This window comes from Petaurus breviceps, unplaced genomic scaffold (genome assembly GCF_028583685.1).
Source record: "Petaurus breviceps papuanus isolate PSGF00001 unplaced genomic scaffold, PetGlider_PUasm1.0 40, whole genome shotgun sequence".
Lineage (NCBI taxonomy): Eukaryota > Metazoa > Chordata > Mammalia > Diprotodontia > Petauridae > Petaurus > Petaurus breviceps.
Window position 1 is genome coordinate 5,954,814 of NW_027186315.1, and position 26,926 is coordinate 5,981,739.

General features: G+C 35.6%; 1 long non-coding RNA gene across 1 annotated transcript in view; it reads right to left on the reverse strand.

Annotated features, from left to right (window-relative positions):
• Window positions 1-22,993, reverse strand: part of LOC138170878 (uncharacterized) — a 148,501-nt gene extending 125,508 nt beyond the window's left edge. The window contains exon 1 of the long non-coding RNA XR_011170772.1: window positions 22,960-22,993. This is a non-coding gene — a long non-coding RNA (uncharacterized lncRNA). The remainder of the gene's footprint in view (window positions 1-22,959) is intronic.
• Between the last annotated feature and the right edge of the window lie 3,933 nt (window positions 22,994-26,926).

Genomic DNA, 26,926 nt, shown 5'->3' on the forward strand with positions numbered 1-26,926 from the left:
TGAAATGGTGACTGAATATGACTGAATGACATATTCTATCTTCTGTAGGGTGCTTTGCTTAATTGTTGCCTGATGGTATTAACTAGTGATTTGTGATAAACTTGAAAAAGTGACCCTGGAGTCAGAAGATCTAGAGGGGGTATAAACATTTGGGTTAGCTTTCTAGAAAGGTACATTTGTAATTTCAAATTATTAAAGAAAGAAAGAAAGAAAAATATAATATGATAATTTGGAATTCAAAATATTTATTACCTCTGTTGTCAGTTGCCATGGATAATCTAGAGTTGACTGTATTTAAATTTATGTTAGTAAAAACTGTCTTAATTAGAAAATATTTAATGTTCTGTGCTTGCCATAACTTTGCTCTTAAAAAATATATATATATATATATACATAAAAGCTATGATTGCTACATTTTCAAATCATTGTAGTATTTTATATGTTGTATATGACTGAAAATAAAACATTAATTCAAATAATCCCACAAAAGCAAAATATGCACCTCATATTTCAATTCAACTCTTCTTCCTTCATATAAATTTACTATATGCCATTTTGGGGAGATGGGAGAGAAAGGAGAAGGGGAGGTTTAGAACTCTAAATCTTACAAAAATGAATATTGAAAACTAAAAAAAAAGTGAAAAAATAGAATGCAAAATTTACAAAGGCAATAAAACAAATTTCATTTTTCATTTTAGAAATCTGGCTGATGTAACTAATAAAACTATTTATAAAATATCATTTTGGCTTCAGTAAAATTACTTCATCCTTAGTAATAGTTGGACAAATACCTAGGATAATATAAGGAATGAATTCACAGTTAAGAAATGCAAATGGCAAATTAAAATTTTCAAAAAAAACATTTTTTACTCTGCATTCTAAATTATTTCTTTACATATATTTAAATCTTAAACTATTTTTACAAGATTTCTGCATGTACTTTGTACTTTTATATACACTTATAAGTAAAGAGTTAACAGAAAAGCAGTAACCTGTACAAGTACCCAGGGAGGCTGTACTCATTTGAAAATGTGTATTTAAGGGGAAGTTATTTTGTCAGTAGTACCTTAATAATGCATAATAGTTACATCATCAATTTTTTACATTAAAAAATATTTAAACAGGAGTAAGATTACCTTGGATGTAATTCAGACCTGGAGGTAATTTAAAATGTTTGTATTTCTTTTTTTCTAAATGCCACTGATGGGTAAAATCAGTAATGTACTACTTTCACAAATGGAATCTATCTACATATCTGTCTGTTAATTTAGTAAAAGTTTGAGAAAACTTACTTTACTTTGCAGTTATTTTCATTCACCTCCTTGTATAAATCCTATAATAATTAAGGCCCACTAGTTTGATACTCTCTATGTTTAATTTATTATTTTTGTCTTATTAAGGGCCAGTGAAGGAAGAATAGTGAAAATGTCCTAAAAGACATTAAGTTCCTTGAGGACAGTCTCATTATTTTTACTTTTTATCTTTAGCACCAAACTTTGTGTCCATCATGAAACAGATGTTTCATAAATATTTACTAACAAATATAAATATCAGAAAAAGATAATTTACATTTATCCAAGTTGGTGGAGCCTTTTAGAGAGCAGCAGAATCCTAATAATTTAACTCCATCAAGATATACTTACAAAAAAAAACGCAAAACAAAATAAAGCAAAAACAAAACTTGAACTAATACCTTACTTTTAAAGGTGGACAGTATTTTTCATCATAATTCCTTCAGAGTTAGCTGGGATCATTGTATTTCTGAGAATACCTAAGTCATTCACAAATATTCATCTTACAATATTGCTGTTACTTTGAAAATGGTACATTTCAGTTTGAATAAGCCCTTGCAAGTTTTTTCAGGCTGTTCTGAGAACATCTTGGTCATCATAGCAAATAGTTCAGTATCATTCCATCATAATCACATTACTCAACTTGTTCAACCATTCCTCAAATGATAAGCATTCCCTCAATTTCTAACTTTTTGCCTACAGAAAAGAGCTGCTATAAATATTTTTGTATATAGATGTCCTTTTCACTTTTAAAAAAACTCTTTTGGGGTACAGACCTAATAGTGGTATCATTAAAGGATCTCCATGCATGTATAGCCCTTGGATTATATGACTTTTAGGCATAGTTTCAAATTACTCTACAGAATTGTTGAATCCCTTCAGAACTACACAAACAGTGCATTAATTTCTCATTTTTGCCATCTCCCTTCCAACGTTTGTCATCTACCTTTTCAGCTCTATTAGCAAAACTAATAGATATGATATAATACCTCAGAATTGTTTTAATTTGCATTTCTCCAACCACTCATGAGAGTATTTTTTTTTTGTATGGCTATAGATAGCTTTAATTACTTCATCCGAAAACTTATCCTATCTTTTGATCATTTATCAGTTGAGGAATGGCTCTTATTTTTTTATAAATTTGACTCAGTTGTCTATATGTTTGAGAAATGAAGCCTTTATCAGAGAAACTTGCTTTAATTTGTTTCACAGTTATGATTGCTAACTGTATTTCCCTCCATCCTATCCATCCCTGTTTATTCTATTTCCTCTCTCATTTCACCCTGTTTCTCCTCAAAAGTGTTTTCTTTCTTACTACTGCCTCCCCCAGTCTTCCCTCCCTTCTATCAATACCTCTTTCCCTTATACTCTTCCCCTCCTACATTTATGTAGAGTAAGATTTCTATACCCAATTGGATGTGTATATTATTTCTTCTTTCACCCAAATCGGCTAAGAGTGAACTTCAATCACTACCCCTTACCTCTCCCTCTTCCCCTCCTCTGTAATATCTTTTTCTTGTCTCTTTTATGTTAGATAATTTACCTCATTCTACCTTTCCCTTTCTCTTACACCCAGTACATTATTCTCTATCTCCTTAAATTTATTTTAAGAAATGATCCCATCATATTCAACTCATGCTTGTGCCCTCTGTATCTGTATATTCCTGGTAACTAGACTAATAATAAGAAAGGTCTTATAAGTTACAAATCCATCTTACCATGTAGGAATATAAATATTTTAAGCTCATAAAGGACATTATGATATCCCTTTCCTGTTTAACTTTTCATACTTCTCTTGAGACTTGTATTTGAAAGTCACATTTTCTATTCAGCTCTGATCTTTTCATGAAAAAATGCTTGAAAATCTTCTATCTCATTGAATATCATTTTTTCCTCTGACAGATTATAGTCAGTTTTTCTGGGCACATGATTTTTGGTAGTTCCTTTGCCCTCTGGAATATCACAAGTCCTCCAACCCTTTAAAGTAGAAGCTACTAAATCTTGTGTTATCCTGACTGTGGCCCTTCCATATTTTAATCACTTCTTCCTGGGTCCTTGCAATATTTTTTTCCTTGCCCTGGGAACTCTGGTATTTGGTTATAATGTTCCTGAGAGTTTTCATTTTGGGATCTCTTTGGGGAGGTGATTAATGGATTCTTTCAATTTCTTTTTTGTCTTCTGGTTCTAAAATATCAGGACAATTTTGATAATTACTCGAAAGATGATGTCTGAGATGTTGTTTTCATCATGGATTTCAGGTAGTCAAATAATTTTTAAAGTATTTCTCCTGCATCTATTTTCCAGGTCCAGTGAAATATGTCATATTATCTTCTATTTATTTTTCAGTTTTTTTCAGTTTTTTCCATTGTTTCATGATTTCTCATAAAGTTTTTAGCTTCTATTCCATTCTAATTTGTAAGGAATATTTTTTTCCTGTGAAATTTGGAACTCCTTTTCAATATGGCCAATTCTGCTTTTTAAGACATCCTTCTCCTCATTGGCTTTTAGGATTTCTTTTACCTTTTAGCCTAGGCTGTTTTTTAAGGTGTTATTTTCTTCAGAATTTTTTTTGCATGTTTGTCTCCTTTACCAAGTTATTGATTTATTTTTCATGATTTTCTTGCATTGTTCTCATTTGAATTCCCAATTTTTCCTCTGCATCTCTTACTTGAGTTTCAAAATCCTTTTGAACTCTTTTATGGGCTGAGACCAAGTCATATTTTCTTTTTCCTGGATGCTTTGAATGTAGGAGCATTAACTTTATTGTTTTCTTCTGAGTGTGCATTTTGATCTTCTTGTCACCACAGTAATGTTCTATAGTCATGGTTTAATTTTCACCATTATTTTCTCATTTTCCCAGGGCATTACTTAACATTTAACTATGTATTAAACTAAGGCCCTGCTTTCATAGTGAAGACCACACTGTCCCAATCTTCAGTGATTTTATGTAACTGTTTTCAGAGCTACTTCTATAAATCTGTATGTTTGAAGTTCTTTCAAGGTGTTATATAAGGAAAAGGTCTTTGCTACTCTCCTGGCCTATGTTCTGGTCTGTGATCAACCACAAGCACTCTTTTCTGTGCTGGAACTGTGATGAGGGTCTCCCCTCTACTGTGGCCACTAGCTCTGTTATCCCAGCGTTCCTCCTTGCCTAGAACTTCAAACCCAATTCGTGTATAGGTAAAGCAACAAAGTCCTGCCTCTGTACTAGCAAAAGACCCATTTTGACCAGTTTTGGATCACCTTACCATCTGTGACCTGAGAGCTCTAGAAACAACTGCTGCCAGTGCTACAGCCCCTAATGATTCAGTCATTCTGTAGGCCTGCTCCTGGTTTCTTGGTGTTGGTGCTGTTTTGGCCATGCCTTCTCTGGACTGCATTCCACTTTCATCCATGTACAATAGACCTTTCCTCTTCACCTTACAAATTATCTTGGGTTAGAAATTTCTTCCGGTCAATCTTTTTTTGATTCTGTTGGTCTAGCATTTGTTTAGAGTAATTTTTAAAATTATTTGGAGGCATTTGAGGGAGATCTCAGCTGAGTCCCTGCCTTTTCTCTGCCTTCTTGGCTCCACCTCTTGAGGTAATTTCTTCATGAGATAATACGTTTAGATACCCCATGGGAGCATGAGAAAAAGAAAGGCACATAGAGAGAAAAGCAGGTTGTAATCAACGCACAGCATTAGTAAGAATACTCACAGGTCACAGATTCTTAAGAAATTGGTCATAGCAGCACTTGAATAGGAGTGGAGCCCAAAGTGGTTCGAGGGAATTCTTTATATATTTTGTTTATCTATTTCTGGAAGAACCTGAAGTTAATCTGGGAAATGCTGAAAATGACCGAGGACGGCAGATGGGGCTTGTTTGCTTGCCTTGGGGCTTTACAGCCTAATTATGGTCATTTGGCATTCTGGGTAGTGGGTATCTGAGAGCTAACCAAGAATTCTTTAGAGAGGGACACATCTGGAGAATGCCAAACTGCAGTTTCACTGACTTAAATATTGACTTCATGAGGGGACCACAGACTTAGTATTGAATTGGAATTCATCTTAATAGTAATGAATCTGTTGGAGATGGCCTCTTGGTTAGTACATCAATAAGACTGTTATTATCCACAGTTATTGTTTAGCTTCTTGAAGAGTACATTATGACAATAATGGAGGATAGAGATTAACTAAGAAAAAAATAGCGATGCTGAGAAAATAGGTCTTTAGAGAAATATCAAAAGAGGAGAAATTAATTTCTTTTAAAATTATAGTTTGAGGTACCTTTTTCTCCCCTCTGATTTGTGTCCCCTTTTCTATAAGTTCTTTCCCCTTCATATATTTTTCATTAATAACTTTTATTTGAGGCCTTTTTAAAGATCAGATTAATTCCCATGTATTCTCCTCCCATTGAGTGTTTTATAAAGAGGAAAAATAAATTCACAAAACCAGACAACAAAGTGGCTTCTGATGTATACAACATTTTTCACCCCAAGTCCATTTCCCTGCCAATATTTATTTTTCAATATTTTTTTCCTTTCCTATTTCAATGCAATAAATATATTAAACAGCAGCTCTGTGAAGAAAATTGAAACAAAGTTCATACAGGACAACATTCTTCCCCTCAATGGCCTTTCCTTATTTTCTGTCTCATTCCTCTCTATTCTCTGCTTTGCCCCTCTTTACTGTCTTTTTTCCTATATGTGTTTTATTGATTTCTTGATTTCTGTAATGTTTACTAGTTCCTGGCTCTCTCCAACTTCCCCCACTGAATTTTTTTAGGTCCAGTATCTTTGCTCACATATTTTTTTTTTCCTTCCCCAAATCTCTTATCATCAAAGGGAAGCTGAAAATGTTCAACAAGTATGAAATGAAGGTGAAAACAACTGAAGCTTTCTTTTATACTTGACAATGAAATACTAATATGAAACATAATAAGGGATCTATTATCCAGTCTAAACCCACCTTTGATGAAAATATCAGGATAATTGAAGGCAAATGGAATTGCTGTGAAAAATAAGTCAAATTTCTTGTCAATAGCACCAGAATTTAACCAATAATTGTAGCATTTAGTGACCTATGGATTGGTGTCAGCATAGGATATTTTCTACAGAAGACAGTACACAGATAATAATTCTTCTCCTAACCTTTCAGTTGCCATTCAGTTCTTTTGAGCCTACACACAGGGCCTATTCATTACCAGATTTAATAAACTGAAGAAGAGACTATAGATAGCAGGGACTATGTTGAGAACCTGTTGAGATTTTCCCCAGCTGGGGCCAAAAAAATGGCAGGTTACACAACTCTGAATGTTTTTTCTTCCCTAATTGCTGACTTGATTTCAGCTGAGGGGCTAGAAGGACTTATGAGAATTGACCTGGTGGAATAAAAAGAAAAAAAAATAAAACTTGGGCAGTTATGACTTAATGATTCAGTCTGTCTAACAGCTCACATGTGATGGAAGGAGGAAATGAATACATTCTTCATGACAATGTAGGCAGATCCTCTGCAAATAACAAAATCACTCCTAGATCATTGGCCTCGATTAGCAGTAATCTAGTCTAAAATTGCATTGTCATCAATTTTTAAAGAAAGACATTTCATAAATCTTGATTGCATATAATGTTTGTTCAGATGAAAGGTTATATTTTCAGCTAGTCAGGAAGAATTTCATGGTCAAAGCAATCTGCAAAGCACAGTGCTGGTTTGAATCTATCCTGAAAGCAATTTTCAGTGGAAGTGTTACAGTAGCTCACATAAAAATTGATTTAAGTGTAAAGGCTTTTGCGTTCCCTAAGTAAGCAAAGGAATATGCAGAGATGGTACTATATATAAAACCCACAAGATGTTATGTCCACTTAGTAATAGCTCCTGCAGGCTGCTACTGCCGGTTTGAAGTCACCTTGATCTCCTTTAAAGTAATTGGGAGGGAGAAAAACATGATATAATTAGAGTGTGAATTTGTTTAATGCTTTGTAAGATTAATAAACATGTATTATTTATGGTGTGAAGCAAATGTTAGGGGATCTAGTGTGCTTTCTTTACTGAGAACATAGATCTTGAAACATACCTTTATGGAGAAATCAATTTAAACTTCCTTTCATTTCTGGCTGTCAGTTACTATCAATCAGCAAAATCTTTTTAAAGCAAACCAGGAGAGAATTCACAGGTTGCCTTTCCTTTGTAGCTTCTCAAAGGAAGTATATAAAAGGTTGAGAGTGTTCAATGAACCACAGAGGGTCATGTACATTAAATAGACCTTTTAAATGTACAATGTGTTCTTTTTATGTCTTACTCCAGTTTCCTACTAGGTTAGAAAAGCAGGGTGGCAAAATCTTTCCAAAGTCCTTATTTTGTTCTTTCAGTGAGAGTTTCCCTAAGGATGTTATAACAGCACTTGAATGGAAAGAATTGTTTTCTATATAACCAATTAGAAAAAAGTACCTAGAAATTGACTTTGATAAAAATTCATATATTAACAAACCATTTTTCTGAATTTTCTTTTTCATTGGAATAGGCTGAGTTGGATTTAATGTTACTCATCTCTCCCCTCTAAAAAAATCTAGAAACAATTTTGTAATCCAAATTTCTTAAACCATGATTTCCCCAAGTAGCAGAAGTCCCAGATTTCAACTTGTAGTAGCTTGTTAAATGCAGATAAGATGAGCAGAAAAGATTTCAAGGATCTACAAAATTATTTTGCCCAAATGAATAGTTACATGAAAAAAAAATATTGATGAGTATAAAATAACTTTACATAGCTACTTGAAAAAAAAAATAAATCACAGATTTAGTAAACCAGTAGATTGTAATCACATAAGGCTTAAAGGCAAAGGGACCAATGTTGATTCTGTATTCAATAGGTATTTGAAATAGCTAAGGAATAATCATATTAAATATGTAGTATTTGGTATTTTAAGTATTTATGGTCAATAAAATATTATGCATACAAATTCATATGAAATGCAGGGTTTCATAGCAAAAACTTAAAGATTGGCCCCAACCCCATCAGGAAAAAAAATCATGAATGATTTATAATAATCTGTACATTTAAGTAGTGTCTATTATTTAAACTACTTGTTTAAAAATTAAATAGTCCTCAAAGAATGTCAAAAGTTTTTGACTACAGTTTTCAAGGCTCTCCATGCTCTTGCTTTAGCCTCCTATTTAGTTCAATTTCATCGCATTAAAGCATTAAAACATCCTTTATCTCTCCTCTCTGTATCTCTGTCTGTCTGTTTCTGTCTCTCTGTCTTTCTCTGTCTCTGTCTCTCTGTCTCTGTCTGTCTCCCACTGTCTTTCTGTCTCTCTGTCTCTGTCTCTCTGCATCTCTCTATCTGTCTTTTTCTGTCTCTCTGTCTCTGTCTCACTCTGTCTCTCTGTCTCTCTCTGTATCTCTCTGTCTCTCTCTTTGTCTGTCTCTCTCTGTGTCTGTCTCTCTGTCTGTGTCTGTTTGTTTCTCTCTCTGTGTGTCTGTCTGTCTGTCTCTCTCTCTCACTATTCCTTTGCTATTTAGCTAGTCTTGGACTCTTAGTCCAAGCTTCACATTCAATCTAGCTAACTTGCCATTCACACCTCACTTGTGCCTTCTTTTTCTTCACTTAGAAAAGGGTCTTTAGCTCAGATCTGTCAGAAAAAAAATATCAGTCCCCCAACTACACACCCCACCTTGGGAAGTAATCCACTTATCTTTACACTTCCTATCCTAGGATGAGCTCTCTTGTTTAATACATAGGTTAGCACAAACTCAAATCACCTATAAAATTATTGGTACCAGATGATTGGTTAGCTTGGGTTGTTATCTGTGTTTCATATGATCATCTTCTGAAACCATCTTATCACCTTCCCTGCTAGTGACCCCAATCCCTTTGCAATTATTTTTTCCTTAACTCACTAATCAAATCTAAGTCTTAACTAACATTTTTCTAAGAAACAAAAAAAATTCTACCTTCTACAGGAAGCCTTTCACAATTCATTTACATTCAGATGTCTTCCCTCCACTGGTTATTTCAAATTTATTCCACATATAACTTTGATGCCTGCATCAAAATGGGCATGGGCTGAACCAAAGCATGTGGAATGACTGAACATGAGCCAGGCAGGATCTGTCATAGTAGTTCCCATTTACTGATCAGAGAATAAGATTTATATAATGAATGTAAAGCAACTATCTCTTAGGTTCCCATGAGAAAATTTTTAATGTCTTTGTTCATTTACACATATCTGTATGTTTTAGTATCCTTGTTCCCTTGCATGAATCTATGTCTGGGTCACTGATCGGTTATTACATCCTAAACTCCTGCAGTTCAGGAAGAGATCGTGAGCCAATCTTAAAACATAATATACCTTCCATGGGGAGCTGGCTTGGGAGAAGTCCTGGCCCAGATTATTCCCATTTATGAACTGGGTCAGAGACTGGCCCTCACTATAACTTGTTTTAAATAGTTTTTGAAATATTGTCTCCTATATTAGATGGTGAATTCTGTAAAACAGGGACTGTCTTTTTCCCTTTATTTATATCCTCATGATAAAAAATAAAAGATCCTTGACAACATATTTCAATAAATCACAATAGAAAGCTGTCCCAATCTCTTAGAACCAATTAAAAAAAAGAATCTATATGTAACCTCCAGAGAAAACTGAGGAGAATATTAGTTTTATGCAGGGAGTGCATCAAATTGCAAAAGTTTTTTTGGAAGAAGGGGCCTTGAGATGGATTTTGAAGGATAGGACTGACTGCAACAGAAGGTAATGGAGTGACCATTGGTATAGTTAAATTTCAATCCAATCAACTGAGCTCCTTTCATTCCCCACAGAAATGATCACATCATTAGAACTAAGATTTCCTACACTGCTCAATGGGAAATTAAATTTATGTATTATTCGTGAGTGAGTACAGCTTGTGAACAGGAAAAAAAATCACAATTATTACATTGAGAAAATTTCCTTGATTTTAAATGAAACACTGATTCAAAACATTCCCTCACCATTTGGGGTCTTCTTGTTGAAGGAAGAAAGAGCAAAGCTGTTTGGGATTTTTTATTAAGTATTGTCCTGAAGAAAATAAATGAAGAAGGTGGAGACTGAAAGTCAGAAAAATGACTTGTTCTAAGCTTGCATGGCAATGAAAAGAGCCTAGTAAATGCTTTCTGATTAAATAAAATCATAGTGTTGGAGATATTAGAAAATATGCAATGCAAAGCACTCACTTAAGAGATGGAGAAATTGAGGTCAAATGTATATCATGTTTTTTTGTAGAATGGAGGATTTGTATTTTCACTGAAATGTTGTAATGGTGATATATTTTTGCTTAATGGGAAGATGATTCCCATTCATTAATAAGCTGTAATAGTAATGGAATTTAAAGATCCCCCTGTATTAGCTTGGTTTTTTGTTTGATTGTGTTAAAACCCAGAGCTTGTGAATCCCTCTTGCGGGATGGAGTTGTTGACATGAAAAGAAAGGGCTGAACTGGGAGGAGCTGGTAACTGGGAGAAGCTGTGGTAAATTTAGAAAAACACAAAAAAAAGAGAGAGGCAGAAGAACTTTTTGGAAGCAGCATCTTGGAGGCAGAGAGACTGAGAGGATTGCTGATGGCCAGTTTGAATTGTCCAGGACTTTTGAGAGCTGCCACCCAGAGCTGCCAAGGACTGAGGAGACATGGCTGTTATGCTGGTACTTTGTCTGTTTTGATGTTGTTTTGCCAGACTTGTCCACTGGTGAAGGACAGTCCTTTTGTTGCAGAGGTCCTGGAAACTTGCTGTTGGTTCAGAAACCCTGAAGAAGGATTTTCTTGTTGTATGTTTACAGAAATCCTGGCAGGGGGTTTTGCTAATGTTTTCAGGGGTCCTAGGGTTCTGCCAACAGAGAATGAATTAATGAAGAGACTGGCAATGTATATTGTGGCCTTGCTAAGCTTTGTCTCCCCAGGAACAAAGATTGCTGAGGATTTGCCTTGGGTCAAGATGAAGAAAAGACCTCTCTTTGGGTACTAAATGCTGTGCTTAAGCTTGTTGTAACTCTAGGGTAGATTCAATTGTGATCCAAGGGTGGGGAATTTTTGACGTTTTTGTGCTCTGTGATTGAACAAATTAATGTACTTTACTTATGATTGGAAACTAATCTCCATTTGAGAACAGGGGCTTTGTGATGGACTAAATCAATGTACATCCTAGGGGGTGGAGTAGTATTTGAGAAGAGGGACTTTGTGATTGATTAAATTAATGTAATATCCAGGGGTGGGATAGTACTTGGAGATTATTAAATTACACTTGGTAAATGCTTTATTTTCAATTGTGCTAAATTATGATTCTCTCTGTTCTTAATTTGTCACTGAATAAAATGGAGAGCACCTATGCTGGTATTTTGAACCTTGGGAAGTTGCCTTTGTTTGGCATTACATAGTCCCGTGTGACTTGCTTGAGTCACATGGAAGCCTGAGTCACATTCGTTGGGGGAGGTGCTTCCTTAATGGATGGAGCATGAAGGGAAGAGTAGGAACAGTGAAACACAGCCCAAAGGAAGCCAGTCAGAGTTGTTAGGGCTGAAGGAGAGAGAGAGAAAGTAGGCAGTATGGTGGGAATGTTCTTTGTGGGAAGGCCCTAGAAAGGGGAAGGCTTGGAGATGGTGGTCCATTGTTATGGTTTATAGATTTATTTGTTGCTATGATGGATTTGACTTTCTGGTGTTGGGTTTTGGCTTTCTGATGTTTGAATAAATGTTTTGTTTTTGTCTTCCATGTGGAGGGTGTTATATTTTGTGATAAAGAATTACACCGACATATTCATAGCTGTTGTTGGCCATGTGAATATTTCACTGGCACTACAAATGTATATGGCATGAGTTATTATAAGATACTTATAAGCATGGAGACTTGAATTTGATGGTATTGATATTATGTACATTTTTAAAAGAAACCTTAATTAATGTTGGTTATTGTGCTTCTCTGTTGGCTATACTGAAGGTGATTTCTTAACTCTTGTTTTGACTCTGTCAAGAGGCCCAAAGACACAATGGAATCATAGACCTAAAATAAAGTTTATTTATTCAAAAACTTTTGAATCTTTTGTAGTAAAAATTATCCATTTTCAATTTTATGTTCTTCAGTATCTGAATTCTCCCCTCATGGTTTAATAGATTTTTTTTTATATTCTCTTCTCATTCTTGTTTTTATGGTATGTTTTTTTATATTATTATTAAAGCTGTGTATCATGTTTGAGCTTGTTAGAATATGTGCTCTTAGATCTAAACCAAATTTCTTCTAAAAGACTTTCTAATTTCTCCATTTGATCTCATGAAGGAAAAAAAAAAGAGTCCTCCCAGTCACTCATATACTTGGGTTTATCAAACTTTGGTTTGTTTGTTTTTACAAATTTATATACACACACACACAAACACACACACACATGTGTGTACATATACATATATATGTGTGTGTGTGTGTGTATATACGTATATATATTTAATTTTGAGTTCAAAATTACTTTTCCACCACCCTGCCCTCTTCCTTCATTGAGAAGGCAAGCAATTTAATTTAGGCTATACATATGGAGTCATACAAAAGATATTTCCATATTAGTCATTTTGTGGAAGAAAGCATAGATAAAAATTGTTTTTGTAAAGAACGAAAAAAAATATATGCTTCAATCTGAATTTAGATTTCAATATTTCTTTCTCTGGAGATGGAGAGTATTTTTCATCATAAGTCCTTTAAAATTTCCTTATAATCTTGTATTGACAAGAATAACTGAGCTGTCCACAGTTTATCATTGTACATTATTGCAATTACTATCTAGAATTTTCCTCTTGTTCTGCTTACTTGACTTTGTATTAGTACACAAAAGACTTTCCAGGTTTTTCTGGAACCATCATTCTAATCATCTCTGATAGCACAATAGAATTTCATCATAATGCATATTCAACAACTTGTTCTCAGCCATGTTTTTTTAATTGATTCTGTTCCCTTTTTTATCATTTCAATTCCCAATTTTATCAATACAATGTTTCTTCTTATTTTTTAAATTTTGTTACAAACTGCTCTTAAAGTTGAGATAATTTCTGTTTTTTTTATGGTAATTTGAGATCTGGTATTTCTATGTGTTCTTTATTTTTACTTTTTTTGTCATTATTTCCCTTGAGATTTTAAAGCTTTTGTTTGTACACGATGATTATTTATAATTGTGCAATTATTAAAAAAAAGTATCCTCTTGGCAACTTGACTTATATAGAATTAAAATGGTAAAATAATAAGGCATAACCAAATAAGAGCAATGAATATATTTCTAATTATTCATTTCCCTTTATGACTGAAGTTGATAGGCATTGGAGTGGATAGAGACCTGGTTCTAGAGACAGGAAGAACTAAGATCAAATCTCTCTTCCTAAGACTTTAGGCAAGTCATTTGTTCTCTGACTTTGTTGCCTCCACTCCAAAATAGGAATGACAATAGTATTTTTCTAAAAGGGTTGTGAGGCTCAAATGAGATATTTGTAAAAATTACTTGCATTGTGCCTGGCATATAGGGCATAGTGAATGTTTGTTGATTTATTAATATTAGAGAAATGATGATAATTTTGGTGGATTTATTTTTTTTATCTTGTCACCTCACTGAATTATTACTATTACTGTTAATGATTTCAATTGGTTAATCCAGTGTTTTTCAGTGACACATTATAGTGTCACCTATAGAAGAGATGGACAGAGAATCAGAAAGTAGTGTGGCCTGGATCTGTGTAATAATTCCTCCTCTACACACTACATCAAGTCATGTTATGGGTGTGTGGGGGGGGAAGGAGAATGAAAGAAAAAGGGAAAAGGAGAAGGAAATAAATCACAGTGTCATTTTTTCTAGTTCAGATCAGCAAAGGGAGATAGAGAGGTTGATACACATAAGGGATGGGATCTAGCCAGGAATGGTCATAAGGAAAATTCTTCTTCAAGGAGAGACTGCACCAGGGCAAGGAGAGGTTCCAGGTACAGTACAAAGTAACCTGAACTTGTTCATAGGATAGAATGCATACCAACTTGCAACTCTATTGCTCACTAACTAATTCTTAGTTAAAGATCCAGGGTGGACCTGAGGAGAGAACCTGTACCTATGTGTGATATTCAAAGGTAAAAATAAGTCATTGTTATTTGGTTATCTATTGATCAAGAAGTAAGTTCAAAAACAAACATCAACATATAAGATCAGAGCTTGCTAATAGTTACAACCTCCTCCTGGGTAAGAATCACAAATGATAGTGGATTCTAAAGGCCTTTGAATTAGCCCAGGTTTTCAATTCTCTGATAGTGACAGTCTAGTAGAAGTCTACTGAAATTCCAAATGGGGGAAACCACTGGTGTGTTTCTCAGAAATAAAGCAAAGTTAAGAATATGTAAAATTCATATCAGGTAAAAAGAAGGACTGACCTTTCTGTCAACCCTTGGCTTTCCATATTCTTCTACAATTGTCCCCTGAGGGAAGATAATAAAGGAATTTCCCCTTGCCCTAAAGTTGCTTTCCTCTGTGCATGGACTATAAACTTTCTTCTGTGAGTTATCCCTAGCCTCAGTTGGGAGGAAGAGACAAACATTGCTTTGACCACATGATTTTTAATTTCTGTTGTACATGTCTTCTGATGGAAGGCAAGAATTTGTTACATGACTCACAATTTGTCTTTCTTCATCACCTCCTGCCATAATATTAGGAGACTTCACTATATATATTGACTCTCCCTCAAGGACCCTAAACATTCAGTTTCTCAATCTTCTCATTTCCAAAGAACACACACAAAGATGGTCATAACTTTAATCTTACTATCACCCACAAATGCACCATGTCCATATTCAAGAACTCCTAAATCCCTTATCTCACTATAATTTATTAGATTTCTACCTTCTCTTCTGCCTTCACTAATAAAATCCTATTCATTTTACGCACATCATGTTCTGCAATCCCATAAATCCTCAATTACCTCCTAGTCAATCTCCATTTCACTATTCACTTTCCTTTTTACCCATCTTGCCCTTGGACAGACAATTCAAGTGTCTGTGATAGTAATGGCAATTAAAGATTCCCCTGTATTGGCTTGGTTTTCAAACTGATTGTGTTAAAACCCAGAGCTTGTTAATCCCACCTGTGGGATGGACTTATTGATGTGGAAAGAAAGTCCTGAACTGGGAGGAGCTGGTGACGTAGATTTGGAGAGACAAGAGAGAGGCAGAAGAAACTTTTTTTTGGAAACAGCACCTCGTGGAGAGAGAGAGACTAAGAGAATTGCTGGTGGCCGCTTTGAATCGCCCTGGACTTTTGAGACCTGCCCCCTGAGCTGCCAAGGACTGAGGAGACATGGCTGTTTTGCTGGTACTTTGTCTGTCTGTTTTGATGTTGTTTTGCCAGATTTGTCCACTGGTGAAAGACAGTCCTTTTGTTGAAGAAGTCCTGGAACCTGGCTGTTCGCTAAGAAGCCCTGAGACTGTCCTGCAGACAAAGAGTGAATACTGTCCACTGGTGAAGGACAGTGCTGTTGTTGCAGGGGTCTAGAGACTGTCCTGCAGACAGAATGAATACTGTCCACTGGTGAGGGACAGTGCTGTTGTTGCAGGGGTCTGGGAGCCTTTCTGTTGGTTCAGAAGCCCTGAAGAAGGATTTTCTTGTTGTATGTTTACAGAAATCCTGGGAGAGGGCTTTGCTAATGTGTTCAGGGGTTCTAGGACTGTTCTACAGACAGAGGATAAATTCATGAAGGGATTGGCAATGTATCTTATGGCCTTGCTAAGCCTTATCTCCCCAGGAACTAAGATTGCTGAGAACTTGCCTCGTGTCAAGATGAAGAAAAGACCTCCATTTGGGTATTAAGTGCTGTGCTTGGACTTGATGTAGCTCTGGGGTAGATTCAATTGTGATCCAGGGGTGGGGAACTTTTGACCTTATTGTGCTCTGTGATTGACAAATGAGGGTACTTTACCTATGTTTGGAAACTAATCTCCATTTGAGAAGAGGGGTTTTGTGGTGGACCAAATGAAGGTATAGCCTAGGGGTGGAGTAGTACTTAGAACAGGGACTTTGTAATTGATTGAATGATTGGAAGGTCCTGGGGTGGGGTAGTACTTGGAGATTATTTAATCACACTTAGTAAATGCTGTATTTGGAATTATGTCATGTTTTGATCTTCTCTGTTCTGGGTTTGTTACTGAATAAAATGGAGAGCACCTATGCTGGTATTCTGAACCTTGGGAAGTTGCCTTCCTTTTGGCATTATATTACAGTGTCCTTTCTTCTCTTTTCCCTTGAGTCATCATTTTGTTTCACTGATTGTACTATGCCAAACTACAGCACTGGTGCACTCTCACCATTTGCTGCCTTTGTTCCTATATGTGTTCCGTTGAATAAAAATGGAGAAAATTATGCAACTATTTTGACTGCTTGCAATACAAATTTATGTTATAAAACCTCAACTGGGCCCTTACCACTGCCAGGCAATCCTACCACATAAATGGGTTACATTTGGTACATGGCTCCCAATTTTCCTCTCAGGAATGGAGGCCATGAGTATACCCAGATTTAAACTGTGGGTTCTTTGAAAACTCGAATGCTCCATTAAGTCTCTAGACTTTCTTTTCAGGTTACAGGGAAGCAAGTATTATTAGAAAAATCTACACTGTGCCTGGAACCCTTTGGAATTAACCTATACACAATATTCTCCAAATTTTAGTGATACTAATTGGACCCTGAATTACCTCAGGGTTATTTCCCACTCTTGTTACCTATATGGGTCATTAGTTAATCTAGAGAATCTGACACCATGAACTCATAAGGCCTGGTCAATGTTATGTCACCAACATAATTGCTTGCATCAGTGTCCTCAGGAAAGGAAAACTCTTTCAGGCCTTTGCTCACAATAATGTGACAACATAAAAGATGATTATAGTAGCCCTGGGGAAAAATTAGTAAAGGATATTTGATTCTTTTCTGGATGAAAGCAAACTATTCCTGACAAGTATCATCAACAATAATAGAGGAAAAATGCCAAAGTTGATACCATTTACCCTGGGCCTGAGCTACCTGGTTTACAACACTGATGAGATCAGGAACCACTGTAGAGATTGGCATGATAACTTTGTTAAACTCCCAAAATGCCAATGTAATTCAATACATGCCATCTGCCTTCCTCACAGGTAACATAAGATTATTTAAAGAGGATAAACACCTTTCATTCTTTTAGAGACCTGATATTTTACAGTCTTAAACATATAGTTTAGATCTGATAATTCTAAGAGATTCCATTTGCTTCTACTGACAGAAGCATGTCTAGATTTTGCTGAAATGACTTCACAGATAACAAGCCCAAAGCACACATTCCTTCCTTGTTTATTTGTTTGTTATCGTTCATTCTTGAAGATAACCAAAATGACATCACTATGCTAGAGTCAAGTTACAGTGTGACCGACTGTGGATAATCAGACAAATGCAAGCTCTGAATGCTCTACCACAGGTCGGGCACTAATAGTTCATTTGAACCTTTGTGGTGAATCATCGAAATTTAGGCATCTCCCATTTTTTTGAGCTACTTCAAATCGATTTTGTTCACAGAGCATAGGATCTTTTCTTATGTGGGTACTCCATGCTAAATAGTCCTGTGCTAGTGTCTCCCATGCCACACAATCAGTTCCAAAGTTCCTTTGAAAGTGCCTTTGTATCACTTTTTCTTACCACTATGGAAATGCTTGACATGATTGAATTCTACATAAAATAGTCCTTTTTTGGCAAGCATACATTTGGCATTCAAACAACATGGCTTGCCCATCAAAGTTGTGCTCTCTGCAAGAGAGTTTGAATGCTTGGCAGTTTAGTTATAGAAAGGACATGAGTGTCTGGCTTCTTACCCTGCTAGGCAATCCTCAGAATCTTCCTAAGATAATGCAAATGAAAGCAATCCAGTTTGCTGGGATGGGACTGCTATATGTATTGGTAAAGGAATGTAAAGATCTTCCCTTCCCTTTAGTGGGCCTCAAGTGAAACCCAATAGGAAGGGCTTGATTGGGGTGCAGCTTGTTACTTTGTAATTGGGAAGTGGATAATAAAGGTTGCCATGTGGGTATCCTAGGCTGTTTGCTGTTACACTATACTGTCCAGGTTTCACAGGCATACAACAATGATGTCAGCAAAATAGTTCTGTATATCTCTGACAATGCATGTGTCAGCCTCTTTATCGATGTGTGCACAGAGAGGCTGCATTGAGTACACAATCATCTGCAAACAAATCTTTGGTCTTGACTTGTATGTACCCTTTTCAAGTTAAAGAATCTATTATCAGTGCAGTAGTTGATCTTGATGCCATGTTCATCCTCACTGAAAGTATTTGACAAGATGGCTGAAAACATGCTGAAAAGCATGGGAACAAACACACAGCCTTGTTTCACTTTGGGCAAGCATGCTTTCATGAAATTGATGTACAATTATGACGAACTTCTCCAGGCCATTAAATTTTGAAGCAATTCTCTGTAAGTCTTCACGAGCGACAGTATCAAAGCCCTTGGTCAGATCTGTGAATGTCATGTACAGACCTCTGCTGAAGCCACACTGGTTCTCAAGTAGATGACCATTTTCCAAGTGAAGAATTAGCTTATTAATAAGGATTCTGGCAAGAATATTGTTGGAAATGATTGAGAGAGAGAGACCCCCCCCCCCTGTGATTGTCACAGGACAATCCATATCTTTACCTTCATAGAGATCAACAATGGATTCATCCTTGAGCTCCTGGGGGATAATCTCCTCTTGCTATATAACGAGGAAAATTTCAGCCACTTTTATGTAAACAATGGACCCTCCCCCCGCCTTATAAATCTCACATTGAATAGTGTCAGTACCTGCTGCTTTGTCACATGAAAGGAGTTTAATGACATTCAAAACCTCTTGTTCGATTTGAACTTCATCTAAGGAGGGATTGACTTCAACCTGAGGGAAATGGTCAAGGGCTTCATCTTTGATTGATGATGGTCTGCTGAGAACACTATGAAAATATTTAGCCCCTCTCTCCAGGATCATGTTCTTATAACTAATCAATGAGACTAAATCAGTACTAACTAGTTGAGATGCACCATATGTCTTTGACCCATAAATATCCTTCAAGGCATCATAACAGATCTTTGCATTGTTGCTACCAGTAGAAAACTAAATTTCATCTGCCTTCTTGCTGAGCCAAGAATCCTGTATCTCTCAAAGTTTTGCTTGTATTTTACTTTTGATGGAAATAAATGCTGCATTCTTAGAGATAGATGAATTATCCTGCTGGCAAAGATTGCAGAGTTCTTTGTTTTCATTTAGCAGCTTGAATTTTCCCATCATTTTCATCAAAACAGTCTTGATATTTCTAGATAAGCAGATGAGCAAATGCAGTGCTATAAACCACATCTCTGAGAGCTCCCCACTCTTTTTGTGCTCCACTGTGTATCAGCAATGCCATATTCACAATGCCTATGGAGATTACAAATATGCTGATATAATTATCCATTACAAAATACGTCATGCTTGCCATATGGGGAAATAAACTAGAAAATTTATTAAGATACCAAAAGACTGAGTCCCAAAACCAGAAAGTGAAAGCTATCAGAGTAGTTATGACATTGGCACAGGTAGATAAAGTAGAAAGCACCCACATTTTCAAGCCTTTAAAACAGAACAGGCTACCTCAGGCAAAGGTCCTCCTCTCCCCATGCACAGCAACCACCCAGCGTCCTGGAAGCGCGCTCCCAGCCGCTCCGGCCCCTGGCAGTCCTCAGCAGGAGTCCTTAGCAGAAAGTCCTTAGCAGTCCTAACTCAAAAAGGGTTTCGCGCTGCCGCTGCCTCTGCTGCTGCCGCCGCCATCGCAACCACCACCAGCCAGCCACCACAGGAACGCTAGCTCGGCTTTCGCTTTCTCTGGCTTTCGCTTTCTCTTGCTCCGCCCCTTCCTGCTACGTCAGCACGTCCTATGGGGCATGGAAGATATTTAAATCCCATAACCCTTACACACTGTTACCAAGCAACTGTGTGTTACTCAAGTTTCCATAATGTAAATGAATTAAAAAGAAAAAAAAATCACTGAAGAAACAATCTTCTTAGAAAGCAGAACAAGACAAATGGAAAAGCAGGTATAAAATTCATTGAAGAAAATAACTTAAAAAGTAAAATTGGTTAAGTGGGAAAAGAGAGACAAAATTTCCCTCAGTGAAATAATTCCTTAAAAGTTAGAATTAGTCAGGTTGAAGAAAATAACTCCATAAGACATTAAGAAACAATACATATAAAGTCAAATGAATTTAAAAAATAAATAGAAGAAAAAGTGAAATATCTCATTAGAAGGAGTGACCTGAAAAAGACATTGAAAAGAGATAATTTAAAAATTATTGGAATACTTAAAAGACAGGATAAAAAAGAGCCTAGACATTGTATTTCAAGAAATTTTAAAGAAAATATTTCCCAAATCTCAGATCTTAATGGTAAAATAAAACGTGAATGTATTCACTGATTGCATCCTGAAAGAAATCTCAAAATGAGATGTCCCCAGACTATTGTAGTCATATTCCAGAGATCCCAGGTCAAGGAGAAAATATTTCAAAAAGTCAGGAAGAAAAAAAATCAAATTTCAAAAAATTACAGTCATGATCATGAAGGAATTAGCAGCTTCCATATTAAAGAAGCAGAACACTTACAGTATGATCTTCCAGAAAGCATGGGAGCTAAGGTTAAAAAGAAGAATAACCTATCTAACAAAACTCTGTATAATTCTTCAAGGTAAAAATAAATATTCCACGAAACGGCGTACTTTCAAGCATTGCTGATGCAAAGACCAGAGCTGAATAGAAAATTTTACATTCAAACACAAGACTCAAGAGAAGCATAAAAAGGAAAACAGGGAAGAGAAATAAGAAAAAGATCAATGAAATTAAAATTTTCTAATACTATATGGGAAGATGAAACATGTAATTCCTACGAACATTATCATTATTAGGGAAATTAGAAACTAATATTAGAAGTATATCTATCTATCTGTCTTTCTGTCTACATATCTCTGTGTATATATGTATATGCATCTATATATGTATATATACATATATGTATGCATTTGTACATATTTGGCAATAAATTGATACATGCATACATATGTATGTAGACACACGTCCATATTTTCAGTTCGTTATAGAAATCTATCTTACCTAAAAGGGAAAATAAATGGGAAGGGGATAAGAGAAAAGAAGATGATAAAATAGAGATCAGATAAATTGAGTCAGGGGTCAGAAGTAAAAGAGACTTAAGGAAAGATATGTTGAAAAGAGAAAGATAATGATAAATTGAAGAAAATAGAATGAAAGTAAATACATAGTAATCATAAGTATGAAGGTGGAAAGACAGACAGGTGGTACATTGGATAAAGCCCTGGGTTTAGAGTCAGGGATACTTGAATTTAAATAATTCTCAGGAATTTCTACCTGTATGACCAAGTCACTTAACCCACCTTTGCCACGGGTGAAGGAAATGGTAAACCATTCCAGTGTCTTTGACATGACCCTTGGTGTCATGAAAAGTCCAACATTATAAACATGACTGAACAACAAATGAATGTGAATAGATCACCCATAAAAAAGAAGCAGAGAGCAGACTGGATTAGAAACCAGAACCCAATAACAAGTTGTTTAAAATAGTAACACTTTGAAGAGAAATTGACACAGAGTTAAAATTAAGGAAATCAAATTGAATCTATCATGCTTCAGCTGAAGTTAAGGGGGAAAAACACAAATGCAGAAATAATGATCTCAGACAAGGAAAATGAAAAGTAAAATTAATTTTAAAAGATAATCAGAGATTTTAAAAATTTCTTTATTTTTATTTTATTTCTTTATTTTATTTTCCCACTTTATAGCATTTTATTTTTCTCAATTCTATGAAAATGTTTTCAACATTCACCTTTAAGATTTTGAGTTCTATTTTTTTCTGCCTTCCTCCCTCCCTACACCCCACCCAAAGACAACTAGCAATCTGATACAGGCAATACATATGCAATACTGAACATACTTCAACATTAGTTATATTTTAAAAATGAATCAGAACAAAAGAAAATAAAACACAAGAAAGGGAATAAAAAAGTAAAGGGTTTCCATCTGCATTTAGACTCCATAGTCCCCCTCCCCCTCGCCTCCAGCCCCTGGATATAGATAGCATTTTACATCATAAAAATGATCTTATGTCATTGTCTTAGTGTGAAAAGTAAAGCCTATCAAAGTAAGTCATTGCACAAAGTTACTGTTACTGTCTACAATGTTTTCCTGGTTCTTCTCACTTCATTCAGCATCAGTTCAAGTAAATTTTTCCATATTTTTCTCAAATCCACCTGCTCATCATTTCTTGTAGCACAATAGTATTCAATTATATTCATATGCCACAACTCGTTCAGTCATTCTTCAATACATGGGCATCACCTCAATTTCCAGTTCTTTGCCATCACAAAGAGAGCTACTAAAAATATTTTGTACTTGTGGGTCCTTTTCCACTTTTTTATGACCCCTTAGGAATACCAAACTAGTAGTGGTATTGCTGAATCAAAGGGTATGGAGAGTTTTACTTCCCTTTGGGTATAATTCCAAATTGCTCATCAGGATGTTTGGATCGTTTCACAACTCTGTTAAAAATACATTAGTGTTCCAAGTTTTCCACAAATTCAACATTAATAATTTTTTTTTAAATTTTTTTTAATCTTAGCCAATTGGATAAGTGTGAGGTTGTATCTCAGAAATTGTTTTAATTTGCATTCCCCTAATAAATAATAATTTAGAGTATTTTTCCATATGACTATAGATAACTTTTATTTCTTCATCCATAAACTACCTGTTCATATCCTTTGATCATTGATCAATTAGAGGATGATTTATATTCCTATACATTTTACTCAGTTCTCTATATATTTTAGAAATGAAACCTTTATCAGAGACACTGAGTAGAAAAATTCTTTGCTGATTTACTGCTTCCCTTCTCATCTTGTTGCATTTACTTTGTTAGTACAAAATGTTTAAATTTAATATAATCAAAATGATCAGTTTTGCATTTCAGAATTTTATCTATATTTTGTTTGGCCACAGATGCTTCACTTCTCCATAGATCTGACAGGTAAGCTATTCCTTGCTCTCCTAATTTGTTTATCCTATCACCCTTAATGCCGAAACCATGTACCCATTTTGACCTAATCTTGTGATGGTGGTTTAGATTTTGGTACTCCATGCCTAGTTTGTGCCATAGTATTTTCCACTTTTCCCAGCAGTTTTCATCTAAAAGTGAGTTCTTATCCTATAGAGTGGAGTATTTGTGTTTATCGAATAGTAAATTACTATAGTCATTAACTACCATATCTTCTCTTCCTAACTTATTCTACTGATCCACAAGTTTATTTCTCAGTAGTTTTGATTTTCCAAGGAGTTCTGATGATTTCTGCTTTATGATAAAGTTTTAAATCAGATACAATGACATCCTCTTCCCTTGCTTCTTTTCCATCAATTTCCTTAATATTCCGCAAATTTCTAAAATATTTAATGGTATTTTGGTATGGCACTGAATGACTAAATTAATTTAGGTAAAATTGTCATTTTTACTAATTTAGCTTGTTCTACCCACAAGTAACTGATATTATTCTAATTTTTAGATCTGACTTTAATTATGTGAAAAGTGTTTTATAATTGCATTCATATAGTTCTTGGGTTTGTCTTGTCAAGTAGACTCCCAAATATTTTATATTGTCTAGTTTTTTTCAAGTGTAATTTCTATTTCAATCTCATTCTTGCTGCATGACTTTGTTATTAATATGTAGAAATTGGTTAGTAATATATAATATATAGAAATAGCAAAGATTTGTGTGGGTTTACTTCATGTCCTGAAATGTTGCTAAAGATATTAATTATTTCAAATAGGGGTTTTTAGTTAATTTTTAGGATTCTATAAGTACACCATCATATAATCTGTGAAGAGTGATAGTTTAGTTGTAATCTAAGTTCCTTTGCCTTGAAAGATCCTGTCCAACCTCTTTATTTATCATGGCTTTCAGGCAATCCAATACTTCTTTAATTCTCTTTCTGGCATCGATTTATCAGGTCAGAGATTTTTCTGCTAAGGAATTTTACATTTTCTCGTATTTTTTTCATTATTTGTTTTACTGGTTCTTGTTGTCTCACACAATCATTAACTTGCCCAATCAATTCTATGTTTTTTTTTTGCTTTTTGGAGGGAAAAAGGCAGGGCAATTGGGGTTAAGTGACTTGCACAAGGTCACATGACTAGTAGCTGTTAAGTCTCTGAGGCCAGATGTAAACTCATGTCCTTGTGACTTCAGGGCCAGTGCTCTATTCACTGTGCCACCTAGCTGCCCTGCAATTCTAATTTTTAAGGAATAATTTTCTTTGTTTAGTTTTTGTACCTCTTTTTCCATTTGACCAATTAAACTTTTTTAAGGAATTGTTTTCTTCAGTGCATTTTTTTCCATTTTGTCAATTCTTTAAATTGAATTATTTTCTTCAGACATTTTTTGTCCTTCCTTTTCCAATTGTTGACTCTCTCTTGTATAACTCTGATTTCTTTCCCCAATTTTTCTCCTTCCCCTCTTATTTGATTTTTAAAATCTTCCAAAGATTACAAACTCTTCCAACAAGGCTTTTTGGGCTTGAGATCAATTGTTCTTCCCTTTGAAGATTTGGATATGGCTATATTGACAGTGTTATCCTCTTCTGAATTTGTATTTTTATTTTCTCTGTCCCCTTAGTAAATTTCTATGGTCATTGTTTGTTTTTCTTATTGCTCATTTACTATTTCTTTTTTTATGCCTATTCCATGGCTTATAATAAAGTTATGCCCTCCTGCCACTCTTCCGAGTTTCTTATGCTATTGAGCATGGACCTAGTCACTGGCTTTGTGGGTTGGGGTCTAAGATACTAGTGACTGGAACCTGTAGGGTTCTGGCAGCTTACCTGGTGCTGAGTTGGGGTTCTAGTGGAAGTGTCTGGCATGTGTTGAGGCCAGGTGGTTTTTTTCTTCATTTTCTCAGGGCTACACTGAAGCACATGGAGGTCTGACTCCTGGAGGATTCCTGTTTCCCATGGGCTGCACTGAAGCATGGGGAGGTTCAGCCACTGGAGAACACCTGCTTGCTTAGTACTGCACTGAAGCTTGTGGTGGTATTTGGAGCTGGAGATTGAAAGTTCCCCTGACTATCCTAAGGTCTGGGGTGGGGGATGGGGTTCTAATGTTGGTGTTTGTCTCCTCTACCACACTGAATCATCATCTCCTGCTGTTTTGCTGAGGTAGGGATTGTTCTGACTTGCTGCCATGCTTTCTCTCCTTGACTGCATTCCCTGTTTACCCACTTGATAATGACTTTTTTGGTGATCCCTCAAGTCTCCCAAACTAAGAGACTCCTCCACCCAGTCTTTCTGCTGACTCCACTGTTCTAGGATTTGTTCTGAGGTGTTATTTTTTGACTCTTTGGAAGCAAGTATGGGAAAGCTGTTGCAAGTTACTACTTACTTCAACATCTTAGTTCTTGAAAGTTCTCAGAAACTAACTTTTCATAAAATGTACCATATATAAAAAATTATAGATTTTCTGTGATAAAGGCCTCATTTCTCAAATATATAAAGAATGGCATCTATCTTTTTTTAAATGAGTCATTATGCACTTGACTACTTGTTAACATATCTTAAAGAGAAGGTTTCAGAGAAGAAATCAAAGCTATCTATAGTCACATAAAGAAATACCTTGAGGGGCAGCTATGTGGTGTGGTCAATAGAGCACCATCCCTGGAGTCAGGAGGACCTGATTTCAAATCTGGCCTCAGAAGTTCAATGATGAAATCAGGGACCAGATGTCAGAGTGTTTAGAAGAGAGTGAGAGAAGTCAATGGATTGATTAAACATGGCTTTCTCAAAGAGTTTACTAATAAGTGGAGTCAACAAACAGGGTGATAGCTACCAGGATACTATTATCAAGTAACATTTTTTTTCCTTTTTGGAGGGGAGGGTAATTGGGGTTAAGTGACTTGCCCAAGGTCACACAGCTAATTTGTGTGTTAAGTGTCTGAGACTGGATTTAAACTCAGGTTCTCCTGAGTCCAGGGCTGGTGCTCTATTCACTTGGCCACCTAGCCATCCCTGTAACATATATTTTTACTGATGCGAAATTCCTGAGCATATTTTACAAGTAATAGTGAAAGGACTGAGAAATAGAGGACTCTTTGAAATGAAAGAAAGAGTGGAAGTGATAGCAAAGGCAATTTGCTTGAGAAGTTGGAAGTTGAAAAATTCAGAGACACATGTTGAGAGATTTGCCTCACGAAGAGGTACCACATTATCATCTAAGAACAGTGAAGGAGACAAAGAAGTGAATCTGAAAGATTTGACATGGAGGGAAAGAAGCTATCAGTAAATGTTTATTTGTTTCTTTTTAGTTAATATGAGACAAGGGTGGTGGAAGAAAGTGCCATGGGAGAATTGGGAAGAGATGTTTGGGTTCTTTTCTGCTTTTAGCATAATTTTCCTTGCTGTGAATTAGCTGAAATAACAGAGGAAAAGAAGAAGGAGAAGGAGAAGAAGGAGAAGAAGAAGAAGAAGAAGAAGAAGAAGAAGAAGAAGAAGAAGAAGAAGAAGAAGAAGAA